The sequence below is a fragment of the Manacus candei genome, unplaced genomic scaffold, assembly GCF_025592945.1.
Source record: "Manacus candei isolate 608988 ecotype Guabito, Panama unplaced genomic scaffold, ASM2559294v1 h1tg000014l, whole genome shotgun sequence".
NCBI lineage: Eukaryota > Metazoa > Chordata > Aves > Passeriformes > Pipridae > Manacus > Manacus candei.
Genome location: NW_026138062.1, coordinates 14,568,815 through 14,584,648, shown reverse-complemented (window position 1 = coordinate 14,584,648; position 15,834 = coordinate 14,568,815).

Here is a 15,834-nt window from a genome sequence, read left to right as displayed (position 1 = left end):
GTAATTGTTTTGGATGATATAAGCTTCCATCAGAAAGAAGATAAACTGAAATTAACAAGTGTGTTTTCATCAGTGACCTATTAGGCTCAAGAGTTACTGGGTTAAATGTCAGTGGTCTGATATTTACCCTGTAGCAAAGGGTAGATATTCACAGAATATCTACTATTATACCGAGTATAAATCAGAGGAACTGTTTTTCCATTTATTAGATTTGTATAGCCATTTAAAGAAATTTTGCTCATGAAACCACTGATAATATCATCTCAATAGTAAAGCAAATGATTTTAATCAAATTTCCTCCAAGCTTTTCAAATGTTTTGTGCATCAGCAGAAACTTTCAGAACATGCTGTCTTATAGAAATGAAGATAGATATAGGCATATTAAACATATCTTTTTCCAAAGCATGATTCAAATATCCTATTAAGGTTTCATGTTACCTTGGAGGAGGAAGAAGGAAAACTAACACTAACATACCACACCCTGACACAAAAACCCAATCAAACAAAATCCTTGAAAAATATGAACCCCCAAAAATCCAATCTAAAGCAGAACAGAGGACTTTGTAACCTCTCTGTCCAGTCATCATTTTTTTCAGAACTATGCTTACAAGGTCCTCAAGATGAAAGAGGAGGCCAGACCTCACAGCAGACTGTGAAATAGTTTGACTGGCCAGATGATTCCCATTCCATCCAGAGCTGGTTCCCTTTCTCCTGCTGATCACTGCCTCACAACTATGGGCCTCCTGCTGCTCATCACTTCTTCCCTCCTATTTAGAAATAGAAAAATGTGCCCTGCCAATGGCCTTTTGCACTTCTGCATTTTCTTGCCTTCTAGCTGTGGGGTGTGCATTGGTTTTTGTGACCTCTACTCTTTTTTTGTTTTCCTTCACCTCTCTCTCAAAGAAGTTATGAGAAACAGAGAGCACAACATGTGTCTGACATCCTGAAATGCTTCTGCTCCTCTACCTTTAAGGATCGCATTGTCAAGCCAACAATGGCTCTGCTGGCCTCTCTTTTGCTCCCTGGGATTCAGCCCCATTTGAATTTCTTGCATTCATGAGCTTCCTATTACTTGCTCTACAAAGTTCATCATATACAAAACTCTTCCCATTTTTACTCTGGGAGATATTAATCTTGTTTCCCAGAGTTCACCCATTACCATATATTGTAGTCCATGTTCCGGGCACAATAGATAAGTATTCCCAACACTTTTTTTTAAGTTGACAATGAAAATATGTTAAGAGCAGAGTCAACTAACACTCAACGGCAGTCTCGTTAAGGCCTCAGACTGCAGATGGAAAAGGAGGATAGTGAGAAAGAACGTTAAAAAACTCTGGATATTAATAAATAAAGGTTCCAGGCAAGTCCCTCGTGCCATATGATGCTTTGTCAGTCCTTATGCTGCAATCATAGGTGTGAAGAATGAGTTCATCTACGCAAACCAGGATTACAGCCATGAGAAGACAAGGACTTTAATTAGCTGCACTTCTAACTTTTAACTATTGTCCTTACAATAATAGAAGGATTCTGTCCATCTATTATAAAAATGCGTCTCCTACTCCACACCTTCTACTTCTATGCAGCATTCTAGGTGCTCACAGTGTTGGTTTTGTTGTTGGTTTGGGTTTTTTTCCAGTCTCATTTCCCAATTGATTTCCGTTTGTTTAATTTTCTTCTGACATATCAGAAATCATCAATCATATAGTTAAAAAGGAGTTGAAGAATCATGATTAATTACTACCTGGAGCAAAGGAATGTTAAATCTCCACAACAATTGAGTATGTTCTCTGAAGGGCTGAATACCTCTCCAAGAAACCAGATTAACTGGTTACACCAGCTTCACCCACTTCAGAGGCAAGGTTTAGAGGGATGTTTTTCTTCTGATAAATTTTACTTCAGAGTTGCAAAGAGAAATCATCAAAAGTCAAGAAATTAATCATAAAAAAGTCGTTGTTTCTTTTGTCATCTTTGTTTTAATTAGTCTTTTATTATACAATCACACAATGTATTTCCATAGGAAAAACTGCCACATTTTGTCTACAATATGGACAAGGGTTCATGAATGAGACAGCTATTCTCTGTTTCCTGCTAATGTCGTATTTCAGAATACAGTCCCATACCTTATTTACTAAGCAACATCCGAGCTCCACTTTAAAAATAAGTATCTTTTTCCTTGCTAGGATTTGTTTTTATGACACATATAAAAAGTGTCAGAAAACCTCACAAACATTAATGGATACCTGCATGCTTACAACACTTTGGAGATAGGAATACAATCTGCATTTTCAATTGTTTGCTCCATCAAAACAGAGTGTCTGTTTTGTTTCAGGTGGTCCTTTTGATGGAATGCAAGGAAGAGCCTTCCCTCACAATTCTGTGCCTGCATTCCTCATGTCTGCACATTTTTCAGTAGTCAAAGATGTAGCAGAACTTACAGACTTTCCCAGATACCACATGGGTTTACTATTACTAACATAGCACTTGTAGTAAATGAGAGATCTTACTGTTAAAAATTCAATGCATAAGCAAGAAATACATTTTGAAGATCCTAAGAAGCCACAAAACGTGACTTTTTCCTTTCCAAATGTCAGCTCCTAGTAATCACTTATTGACATAAGACATCAGTCTAAAGAAAGTGTAAGTCTGTATCTTAGGTGAATTTTTAAAGTATTGGAAATAAAACTCCCATTATGTGGATTTTTAAAGATATCTGAACTTTTTCTGGTCTGACGTGTCAGAAAAACTTGCTTCTGCGCAAAGGGCAGCCCAGCAAGTTCAAGTCTGGTGTAATGATCAACTGAAAATTGTAACTTAAAATTGGACAGAGATAAAATGTGGAAACAATAGGATTTGCTAGAGTGAAGCATGGGTTTAATTATGCTGATAAATAACAACTTTGTACAGGGAAAATTAGATGCTTCTGTAAGGTATTTATTTTCCACAGAAGTATGTGAAAATGTTCTCTCATAGAAGTATGTGAAAATAGTCTGTGAACAGACTATTTAACAAAGTTCATTCAGAAATGTAGGTATAGTTACATTAAAACACAAAATCTCCCGAATGAACTAAGTGGCAGAGCCAGGACATAATGAATCTTACCTCATCCCACAGTCCACGATGTGACATTAATTAGCATTTTCAGTCCACTGCACATGGCTATGCTGTTAATTTTACAGGCTTTTGAGTAACTCCTCTGCATCAGTTCTGGATGTTAATGTATCTTCTGGAGAGACACAGAGTTAATGCTTTTGTAACCTAGAGTTTGCAGGAGAACCCAGCGCCCCCAGCTAAAAAGACAAGTTATCTTTTCAGTTTACAAATACTGGATACTAAAACAACAGAACTAAAAGCAATTAAAGCGTGTTAAAACAAACACTGATGTTCAGATCTGTGTGCTTTTGTACCTCGGAGAAGCAAAAGGAGCACTAATTTCAAACTTGTGAAAGATAGTAAATGCACAGAACTTCCAAGAGGATTAAAGAGATGGTCATGAGAACAAAAAAACAGTGAAAGGGGTTTGACCAGCGTGCCAAAAAGCATTGCTATGATTCCAGACATCCAATTCCATAACTTGATGTTGATTTTTATATTGCCCCATAAACAGACAAGTACAACATATGTAATTGAATTATCTTCATCAATTTTCTGGAACCACTCTTTTAAACTCAACTTACATTTAGTATATAAAACATTGCCCTACGATATTCCTTAAGTAATACAACTTTTAATCTATTACTATTACCTGAGTAGTGGTGTTCAAACTCACAAAATGATGTGTGTTAACTATCATACAATCTCCTACAACTGTTTGTCATCCAGAGTAGTTTTATCAGATCTGAAGTCACCAATTTGGAAACATCACTTTATTTACCATCTTCTGCTCTAGAAAATCTCAGTAAGCTTCTGTAAGGGTTTACCATATTGGATGCAACTTATACTTTGATTTTGGTAGATTCCTTTTTTGTAAATAGAAAATGGCAACATTTCTCGTTGTTTGAGGTTTTCATTGTTTGAACAACTATAAGAAACAAACAAACAAACAAACAAGCTTCAACACAAATAAATACGATTTCCTGAAAACATTGCATATTAGCTTTCTTATAGTTGTACTATAGACATGGGTAGTAGAAGAGGTCCATATAAATGTAATTTTTTTTTTTTCAAAATTTATTATGTTTTCAATCTAATTTTTATATTTGTGTGGATATTTTTAAGGTAATTATGAAAATCAAATGCCAGGTACTAATCTGAATTTTTTAATAAGCTATACTTAAAAAATTGTGTGAAATTTAATGTCTTCTGCACATTTCTAATTGTGACTGTAATGAATAATTGTATAATTAAATTTACATAATTTGATACATATAAGGATCTCTACTCTTTGCTACTGTTATGCATTTACAGTAATACTGTAGGATATTGTATTAATCTACTAATGTGATTTTTTTTCTTTTTTTCTTTTTTTTTTTTTGCCTTTGTGGACTGAAATTAAAATCTGCCTGTTAAAGGGTAGAGTGTGATTAAAGTTATAGTGTTGTAAATTTTGGGCAATGATTTGAGTGACAGCGAAGTTTAACTGAGTACTCAATATAGCTGTAAGAAAAAAACCCAATTATAATAATAAGATATATAATATAACTAAAACATGGCAAGAGTTGAAATAAGTCCAGCTGCTTAAAGCTCATTTGTCTTCTTATTATCTAGGCAGATCATTAGAAAAGTCTGAGTCAGTGCTACAATCTTATCTCACACATCAACTCACTGATTAAAACATATATGTGGGTTTTGGTACTTGACTCAAATAAGGCTATTCTTGCACTCTCATAGAGGGAACACAGGCACCATGGGGGTGAATATACAAGAGAGAATGAGAAATGATGTGATTCATCAATACAGGCAAATGGGGAAAGGATGTATAGCCTAAAATGAAAGGGTCACAATAACTCCAAAAGTCCTATGTGGATCTATGTGATGAGAGACAACCTATACACCATTTACTAGGGCAGCATTTGAAAGAATGCACTGCACAGGGTTCCTCATTATTTGTTAGGGCTGAATTCTCATTCATTCTCCTTTATATGCCGTCCTGAATCTGCCCTACAGAGTCTTTTACAGGGAAATAACAATAAACTCTCTTATCAACAGCTTGTTGTAGCAGATACAATACATGGGGTACTGAGATCAAAAAGAGCATGAAAAGCATTTCTGCCGACATCATACAAAATATTGAACATCTGCTATATCTGGGATCCTGGGAGTTGTAATTATAATTTTTGAAATCTGCACACAAGAGTTATAAATATTAGAACTGTAGCCTGTGAAAGCCATGAAATATTTAAGTTGTTTGGCAGGCTTAAGAAAAACTCATAAACTTAATTTAAGCAGCCAAACACTGTATTTTTACAGGTTTTACATCTTTCATGTCATTAGTCATATAAATTAAAGCAACCACAGAACAGCACAGAAGTTGCAAAAGCAAGTCCTGTGGGTGAAAAAAAAGGTCAGCTTGAGATTTAAGACTTTCACCAACACTTCACCTTTCCACTTACCCTATATTTCAATTCTTGTATTGAATTTGTCATAGGTATTTTTAACTCATCCATTATCCTATTGTCTGCTAAGTCTCAGCAGTGTGTTTGATGCTGTACGCATGCATAAACAGAGTGGGTCAGATTCACTGGTTATTTGGCATGAGTCTAGCGATGCAAAATAGTCCTTAACCCACCCTATTTATCCTCTCTGGCAAGTTCAATGGCTCCTCTAAGCTATTGGTAATATGCTAAGAGTCTTGTCCACCCTTCCTGCTCTAAAGAAGCAGGAGACAAGGCAAGTATATACCATCCAAATGGTAATCAAACCTTAAGGCAAGGCAGGTAGCTTACACAAATTGGTAATGAGGCATTGAGGAAGGAGCCTAGATAGCTTGGCTTGAGACAAGAAAAAAGTACTGCCACACCTAAATGAGTATCATGAACCAAAACAATAGGATAGTAGAGGGAGAGGAGTAGTAAGAGGAGCAAGAAACATAAAATTTTGCAAGTGAGGTGTTCAATTTGTAACAATCTTTTAAACTTGTTCAGACACATCAGAAATGTGTTGGATTAAGATGAATAAAAAAAAATAATCAAGTTTAAAATAGCAAATCAGTAAGATATGTAACAGCCAGATTCATGAAAGTTAAAGTATGAAAAGACCCAAAGGCAAATTCTCATTTGTACAGAGTCTGCTTCACCTGTTAGATAGCCATATGCTACTAATGAAACTGTAACTCTGCAAAAGGATTTGGGGTTCGCCAACTGTGCACCAAAAGTGAAGCAAGAAGTTCACTTGAAAAGAAGTAAAGCAGCGAATGTAAGAATGAGGGCTCAAATTATGTTGTCCATAAATCCAGCATCCAGCAGAGAATACCACTCTCTGGACAAGAAAGTCATCTGACATCAGAGAATTTACAATGGATTAGTGTAGTGGAAACAAAGGAGAATGTGCCCCAGGGGCCACAAATATATACAATACATTCACAGATATTCTCCTTTGAACTACTGAACTGTGAGTAAACAGAAAAACATATCCCAGCTCTTGACTTATGTAATAAAACATGTATCTAAGTGCCAGATGCCATGAGACTATGAGATGTTAGGTTAGCTATTAGTTAATTTAATCAACCCAATTATGATCTCACTTATACATATTTTACACCATCATAATACAAATTCTCCATTCAGGAAAGCCATTCAGGAACTGCACCTTCATGCTGCTTTTGCCAGCAGATTCTTTTTGCAAAGGTGCTGTATCTAGATTGAGATAGGTATACCATAATTAAAGAGGCATCACTGAGATTTAGAGGCTCTCATCTAAACTCTTTTACTGGATGCAATTTTAGGATTAGAGGAAAAGATGTGTCTTCAGTGTTCCACAAGATACAAAGATACCTCTTCTTTCAGATAGACAAGGTTTGAGAGGTTTTCTTTAGCCACAGAAAACAGTGAAAGGCTCTCTGGAGTGCCTGCCTTCTTTCATTGATAATAAGGAATCTGGTCTCTGAAATGTAGCATAGCTTTGCAAGTGAGTTTTGCCCTGAAGAGCAACCTCTGTTGGCACAATGTGGCTGTGAATCTGAATTTATAAATAAACACTCCACATAGAAAGTATTTTACAAAAATCTTGTTAAAACCAATCAGTTCAAAACACATAATTTCAACAAATGTAATTACCTGTCCCATTTTTTCATATGCTCATTAACAATAATATTTGCATTAGAGACTACAGAACAAGGAGCTTTCACTGTCCTCATTTTCACACGGAACACTGAAAGGAGACTTCCTGTTATTCTCAGTACAGGCAGTTTTATACAGTTTTATACAGTTTTACACCTGTTATACAAGTGTTTTAGAGGAATAAGCATGTCCCATTTTCCTGATAGATAAACACACACACACAGACTTCCATCCAAAGATGAAAACATCGGTCAGGAGTCATTCACTCTGTTGTTGTCATCTTCATTCTCTCTTCTCAAGTCCTTCCTCCAATAGCTGCTTTTTTTCCCTGTCTCATAGATGTGCAATTGCAGCTGAGTTGAAAGAACACTTGAGAGGAGTTTATGCTTTCTTCAATCCTACTTCTTCCTTCAATTTTTTTAGCATCTACAGGAAAGAGGAATGAAAAACCAGGAAAGCTAGTATCTGTCAGAAAGGAAAACCTACAGAAGGCCCTAAAAGGCCTTAAGAGACCTGGAGACAATGGCGAGGTCTCTACAACTCTGAATTTTCTAAGATGCATGCTCATCTGAGGCCAATCTCTCCTGCTAGTCTCTGGCAGAGAGACAAAGTTAATGTTCTTCAACCAGCAGGTCATGTTATTGCTTCTCTATACTCATAGGCCAGTACTGAATTACCACTTCTGCTTTAATCTTGAAAATATTTCTTCAAAAACGTTTTGATTAAAAGTTAAGTTCAAGTGAAAACAAAAACCATAGCTTCATAAGATAAGCAGTAACATATTTCTAACATATTTCTAAGAGAAAGAATAGAAGACGATTCAAAATGAAAAAAGAATCCTTCTGTTTTCCTGTCTAGAAATGCACAAGAATTTGGAAACATCAGTGTGAAGCTTTTCAGACAGCAATACAGTGCTTTATTTCAAATGGTAGAGGACTGTATTTCTAGAAAATTAATTTCTCATTTTTGCCACTGTTATTAGTAAGTTGACAGCTATGGTGTCTGCGTCAGTCACCTCTGAATCTTAATTACTTCTGTTTTCACCTACATTTCTACAGCTATGCCATAAGGTGTTTGCAAATACTAGTGATAAATATTTTAGGATGACCCAGCAATATCCCTAGGAGTTCAGAAAAGCTTTTATTCACCTTAAGTGGACCCCAAGTTCTAGGGAAAAATAAATAAACAAACAAGGGTAGAAATTTGAGAGCTAATACATATTAAAAAAATGAAAACAAAAAAGAAGTTATTCACAGTCACTTTGATGTGACATTGTTACTTGGCTCAAAAATTTACCCAAACGGTTCTGAATATAGTATGAGGCCAACATGGACTTTGATTTCATCACTGGTCACACCTGCCATATTTTAGATAGTTGACATTTTTGCATTTTTATCTATTCTAAAATAATTAAAAAAAACCAAACCCCAAAGGATATGTTATTCTATATGAATAGCAATATTGTGTGGGCTGAATTGTCAGGTGTGTTGAAAATTGGCTGTACTACCATACCCAAAGGGTAGTGATCAATGATTCAACATATGACTTGTATCTAGTAACAAGCAAAGTACCCCAGGGGTCAGTGCTGGGGCTCACATTTTTCAACATCTTCATTAACAACAGAGATAATTACACAGATTGCACCCTCAGCAAATCTGCAGACAACACTGAATTTAAAGAGAATGGCTGAGCTTTGGTCCAGAGGCACTTTGAGAAACCTGAGCGCTGGACCAACAAAAAGCTCATGATGCTCCTCAAGGAAACTGCCAAGTTGCAAGCACAGCAGCCCAATGGACAGATCCACAGGTACCTACTGTTGAGTTAGTTTACAGAAGACACCACTAATACAAGCCAGCAGCAGGTTCACAAGTAAGGTGCATGAGGAGGAGCGTGCCCTGCAGCGGGCCCCTCTGTGCAGTGCAGATGAGGCTGCACCCTGAATGTTCAGTGTGTGCCCACAGATCCAGAGTGACATGCTGAAACTAAAGAAAGATTTCAGGGTGGAAGCAGAGGTCTATGAAGATGGTCAGGGACTTACAGCTTAGAGTTTGTGAAGAGAGGACGGGATGGGCTTATTTATTTTGTGAAGAAGAGACTAAAGGATGATCAAACAGTAACCCACAATTGCCTGAGAGGTAGTTAGGAAGACAAGGAAGCCAAACTCTTCTGTCAGTGGCAGACAGTAACAAAGGCCAAGGGCCACAGGTTGTGGATTGTGAGTTTCCAGATGGGCATTAAGGAAAAAACTTTTTGTAGAGGGGACATGATGCCCAGAGTAGCTGCGGTCTTCAGTGCTCAGTGGGGCGTAGTCCTGGAGCACTTGGATTTGCATTGGATGACTGTCAGAGCTCTCTTCCAATCAACAGGTTTGTGACTCTCACAGTTGTTTCTGTGACCACCGAAAGTGCACATCAGCATTTTTTTAGTCTGTGTTTAACTATTAAACATAGGAATGTCTGTTAAAATTGAGGGGAATGGGAATAAGGACAGAAAACATTTTCTCACACTGTCATGCCCAGCTGGAGCAAGATATTTCTATTCTCTGTGTCAATAATCTAGGGTCTCTGCAGGGACCATAGGCACACAGTCTACATGCACAACATGTATGCACATCTAAGGAGGTCTCATGTAATACTCTTAGTCACAAGGAAGACATTGGAGTTCAAAATGAACAAACCAACTAGGACAATGAGTATAGAAACAGCAAGTCGACAAGGATCAAAGGCAGAAAACCCTTTGCAGACCCTAAAGCTTGCAAAAAAAGCCATTCATAGCACACAGGAAGCAGGAAAACACAGACACGAGCACACAGAAATCCCCTTGTGAGCAGGTTAGATCAAATGAGGATAATCGTTTTAAGTTCCCAAATTGCCTGACTCCATATGGGGTTATCAAAAGCATTTTCAGTTTTATTCAAATCAACATTATTTTCCTGTAAAAATCCATGTGGAAAAGGGAAGTAAGAGTAGAGGAAGATGCAGTTAGTGAGCCCCATGGAAGCCATCACAAGGATGGCTGTAGGAACTCAAGACAGTTGACTTTAGCAGCTAAGCCATGCCAAACAACTTGCAGATAAGGGGTACTAAAAAATTCTAGGTTTGCATATGGATTAAGAAAACTGCTGTTGCATTATTTTTTGCAATTATAATCTTTCTTTTCCCAATTCTCCTACCTAAAAGCATAACGGTCAGTCTTCTAAACATATCTTTCCTTCATTTTTCCCTAACTTGTACTAGAGAGAAAAGTGACCCTAAGTGAAAATTCAGTAAACCTCTGTCTTATAATGCATGTAAGCAACAGACAAATGCAGGTACACTTAGGGTGAGTCTGCAAAGAGTTACTGTGGGAAAGAATGCTGTGGAATTTTGGGGAGGAAGTACCCCTCAGCCAAAACCCCTACCTGTTTGAAGCAAAAACTGAGGCATTCTCTGTAGACCCATAATATGACCAGTGAAAATCCATTAAAAATCATCTTTCCAAAGATTTTGTTGTAAATGTGGCCTTCTAATATAATCAGAACACCTAGGATATTTGTCCAGAATCTCTATGTTCTCCATCTTGATTTTCTTAGAAAATAATTTTAACATTTTCCTTTTTGAAAAAGAAATGTGTATCAGCATATCTTTACTGAGGACTTTCTTTCAGATTTCCAGAAGGGCCACTGAGTAGGACAAACAGAGGTTTATCAGGAGCAATCTGGGCTATATAGACTTCTCCCAGAAGCACTAACCAACGCAGCTTGCATCCCCAGATCACATGCCACAGCCACTGTCCAGCGATATGATACCTATAACTGAATGGGGACCATTATAAGTCCTTAAGAAACTAATTTTGCCTTAATCAAAAGCCAGATTGCTCTTCCTCTCAGCAATACATCCTCATGGTATTTTTTGTCATGTTTCAAAGAAAAACTGATACTGAATATACAGCAAAATATCCAAATCATAAGAAAGTTTCCTGTCACAACCCAATGATTCTTAATTGGAATACCCACATGATTTTGGGTAAAATACCTGGGAGTAAGTGTAAACAATACATTACCATCACTGTCTTGCAGGTAGATCAGAAAATCCTGCTGCAATTTAGCTAATGTCAGGCTTCTCAGATGAACAATCTAAATTCTCCAGATAACTTTCCCATTAGAGGAATAGTGTTGCAAATCTATGTAACTGAATGAGGTTATTCAAGAAGCACCACGTTTTGATAACAAAATCCTTTGTGATGATTACCTAATAGCCAGCATTTGTTCAAACACTTTTAATAGACCCTTTTTATCACATGCAAAAAGAATTTCAATGCTAGTTCAGTCTCTTGTTTCATTCTGTCATGAATCACTTCGTAGAGACATTTAGAAGTCAATAATCTACTGTAGCTTTGATGACAGGTGATTAATTTCTACATTTTAGAGACATAATAAGATTTAGCAATAAAAAGGCCTTGAAGTAACCTACCAAACAGCTTTAATCTCAGCCTTGGGACTGTTGCTAAATATGAATGCTTGTACACAAATGTAGATGATTTAAGTTAGTAGGGTTTATTGCAGACTTCTTGCCTTTTCATATTAATCTTGCTTTACAATCAGGCTATCTATACAATCAGTTTATACTGAATATTGTTTCTAATGCAGTACTTGGAGGAGGAAAGTAAGATTATTTACCCACAAGGGCTATATTCTACTGAAAACTAGTTTTACATGCTTTCCATTATGCAGTTTACCAACACTCTTTGTGTGGCAAGGTTAGATGGGTAAAAAAAAAATTAGCAGACACACACAACTAGTCAGTACCTGCCTGAACAACCACGCAGAGCCCTCAGGGCTCAATCCATCACTCAATGAAACTGGTGGGAGTATTTTGTTAACATCAGTTGGCAGATCACTTCAACAGACATACTTGAATAAAAGAAGAAATTCCAAGGTCTCCAGACACGTTCTGGTAGTAAATATGGAATACCTATATAGGTCCTGATCTGGCTTTTCTGAGCTTTTCCAAACAATATCTGGATTCTCTTCTTTCAAAAGTGGTTTTATACTAAAAACGGTACCTGGAAAAAAACAAAAAATTACTATTTTAAAACCTCTCTTCTGTGGTTTTTTTATACATATTCATGTATGTTTAATTTTTCTACTCAAATACTTCAGTCTAAAACCTTTGCACATAAAACACTAAACCTTCACTGAAATTCCCTTAGCCAGGAACCTCAAGATAAATTCACAAAATGGTTCTATGGGCTACTTCTCTTGAGGAGAAGACACTGCTGTAGCAACTGCCTTAGAAAACCCATTTGCTAATGCCAAATTGTGAAGACTTTCTTAAAGTCATTGGGGGCCAATGTGTCTAGCCTACGTTACTATTTACTTGTGATCATATGTTTTTCTTTGTAAAAATAGACTAACAAAAAGCACAAAGAATTCTAGTAGCTGGGCAGATAGAGGAAGTCAATGAGTTCCTTTGTCTTTTTTGCAGTGCCCTAACTTCAGAGTGAACAGTCCCTGGGAAAAAGGTGATAGAGGAACTGAATTTCTCACATCTGAGGGCAGTGCTAAAATGCTGAAGAATATTTAATGCATTGTGCTGCTCCTGCTCTGTGTTTTGTGAAGGGTAAAATGTTAGCAAAGAAGGAATGGGTTCTACTTCTCTCAGTATCTTAACGCATTTGGGGATGGATGAAGTAGAAGGGCAGAACTTCCACTCCTGAAGAAATGCCACCCTCAGACATCATCTAAGCAAGCCCGAAAGATGGAAAAACTAAAAAAAAAATAAAAAAAGTAAAATTAAAAAAAAAAATTAAAAAAAATCAAAACAAAACACGTGACAGAAGCAAAGGTAGAAAGGCAGCAATAACACCTCCTTCCTGTCAGCAGACTTTGGGAAGGAGGAACAGAGGTCTCAGCAATAATGACAAATGGTGTTTTATCAAAGACAAATGGTGGCAATATTGCATTTCACTAGCATCTATTAAGAAGCCATTTGAATTTTAAACTCATTTAAAGTAAAGGAGATTTCAATGTCAGGAGATGTGGATAAAGATGTTTAAGACAAGTGTTAGGTGTGGGGGTAGTTGAAAGGTTGGAAGGCACGGGTGACAGGAACTGGTGACGGTGGTGGTGAATATGAAAGCAAGAATTCTGTGTGAGGTTATGGGTGGTAATCTTTGGCTAAATATAAGTTGATATCTGTGAGAGCTTCATGTTCTATCCGTATTCCAAACCAGTATGAAGACATGAGTGTATATGTTTTCTTCCTTTCTTTCCCACTGGAAGAACTCCTTAGGCACCTTTGTTGGAAAGGAATTACAGTATACTCTGAGTAGGTCCCTGTTCTAGATGATCAGGAACAAGGACAGTTCAGTCCAAATATATCTCTCAGGTTTCTTTACAAACTTCAGGATTGAAGACTTATTCTTTTTTTTTCTTCATTTTTCCTGTTAAGTAACAGGAATGAAAATTCAGAAAATTCTGCTCATAAGATCTTGAATATAAGAACCTGACGTTTAAGAAGTCCTGATTATCATAAAAGTTGTGCAAAAAAGAAAATTAATATTTTTCAGACCTATACCTATTCCAAGAATACTTGGAATAGCAAAGGTAGATAATGTGGGAAACAGAAGGAAAACAAGCATACGTGATTAGAATCTGAAGGCAAAGAAAACTCAAAATATGATTAAAGCCAATGTTGAAATATGACATAAAGGAGGGAAAAATGAGAATCAGAGCTCTGCAAACATGATGAAAGAAACAGAGGTCCTCTACAAATTTATGATGTGTGAGGGCCTAGCAGTTCTCACAAGTACAGAATATACTTATTAATTTCAGTATTTTGGAATACAATTTTTAAACTTCAGATTTTCCAGTCTTTGTATCTCAGTAGGGGAAAGAACTGATTCTCTATGTAAAGTAGCAAAATTGTGTGTGAGGACAAACACATATTGAGGAAATGAATCATAGCAAGAGACTGGACATTTGAGGCAGATTAGATATATCAGATGGCAAATGGCAGACTGAGGTACCGCAGTGGAGCTGCCTTTGCTGCAGAGCACAAGAAGAGTTATGACATTTATGCATTTTCATTTCTACAGGTGGGGATCTCAAATCATTCTGCGGGTTAGCCTCCTAGTATCGCTAATGTGGTCCTGCTGTGGCACACAGTTGATATACTTCTGACTTGTCAAAAAAAGGCACAAAACACACTTAAATCTCTTCATGGCCCTAGCATGAGACATTAAGTTTGAGCTGCTTGTGAATCTAACAGTTATTTCGGGATGTTATGTCCCAAATAACACATTGTATCTTCAGTTTCAAAAATTAATTTTTCTTCATAAACTATGATCTTTAATTCTCATGTATATTTCTTATTATGAAGCAGATTATTTGAACTACTGTGTAAGGGCATTTCTTGTCAATTACTCTGCTGAATCAAATAATTTATGATAAAATTTGACCAAACATTCATTTTTTTAGATCTAAGGGATTGAATCCTGTCTCTGATCAGGTAAAAGAAGAAAAAAAATGGCCTTTTTAGCTGATAAAAATTCAACATATCATACCATTTTAAAATCTCTCCTTTTTCTCAAAGAAAATCACTAACCACATAAAATAACCCAACAGCTTGGTGGCTAAGGAATTTTCAAAGGAATTGTAGCAGTTTCTGAAATTCTAATCTACACCTTAACCCAGTGACCTTTTTTTCAGAGGAACATCCTACCTGCTCTGCCCACTGTCAAGACCTAGCACTTTCTTTCACAAAAGTTTTGTGAATCTTCCACAGTTGATATTGTTGGTATGAGGACTATGATGTAAGTATGTCTTTGTTACAAACAACTATTATTTTCTTTTTCTTTTACAGGAAAAATTGCAAAAAAAAAAGTTTTCTCAATTCTTCCTCAGCCCAAGGATGTAAGCAATGTATTAATACATGTTCTAGTTATGACAGGCAAACCTGTTCTGTCCATGTTTTCTCCAACATGACTGTAAATCTCACTGCATTTCTACATTTATAGTCTAGTTGCTTTTAAATAGACTATATCTCAAATATTTTAAGACATATGTGAAAATAAATGTTTTTAGATCTCCCCATTTAACCTTTCTACTTGTCTCTCTGCCCAGTAAAATAAGATGAAAATTTTGCTGTCTGGATGGCTGGGACCCAAGCGTTGTGGTGAACGCAGTCACGTCCAACTGGCAAACAGTCATCAGTGGGTGTTCCCCGGGGCTCAGTATCAGGGATGTTTCTGTTTAATATCTTTATCAACAACCTGGATAAGGGGATTGAGTGCACCTTCAGTCCATTTGCAGACAACACCAAGCTGGGCAGGAGTGTTGATCTACTGGAGGGTAGGAAGGCTCTGCAGAGGGATCTGGACAGGCTGGATTGGTGGGCCGAGGCTGCTCTTGGATCACAACAACCCCCTGCAGCACTACAGGCTTGGGGCAGAGTGGTTGGAAAGCTGGCCATTGGAAAGGAGCCTGGGGATGCTGGTTGACAGCAACTGAACATGAGCCATCAGTGTGCCCAGGTGGCCAACAAGGCCAGAAATAATGTGGCCGGTGATTGTCCCCCTCTATTTGAACTGATGAGGCTGCACCTTGAATCCTGTGTCCAGTTCTGGGCCCCTCACTACA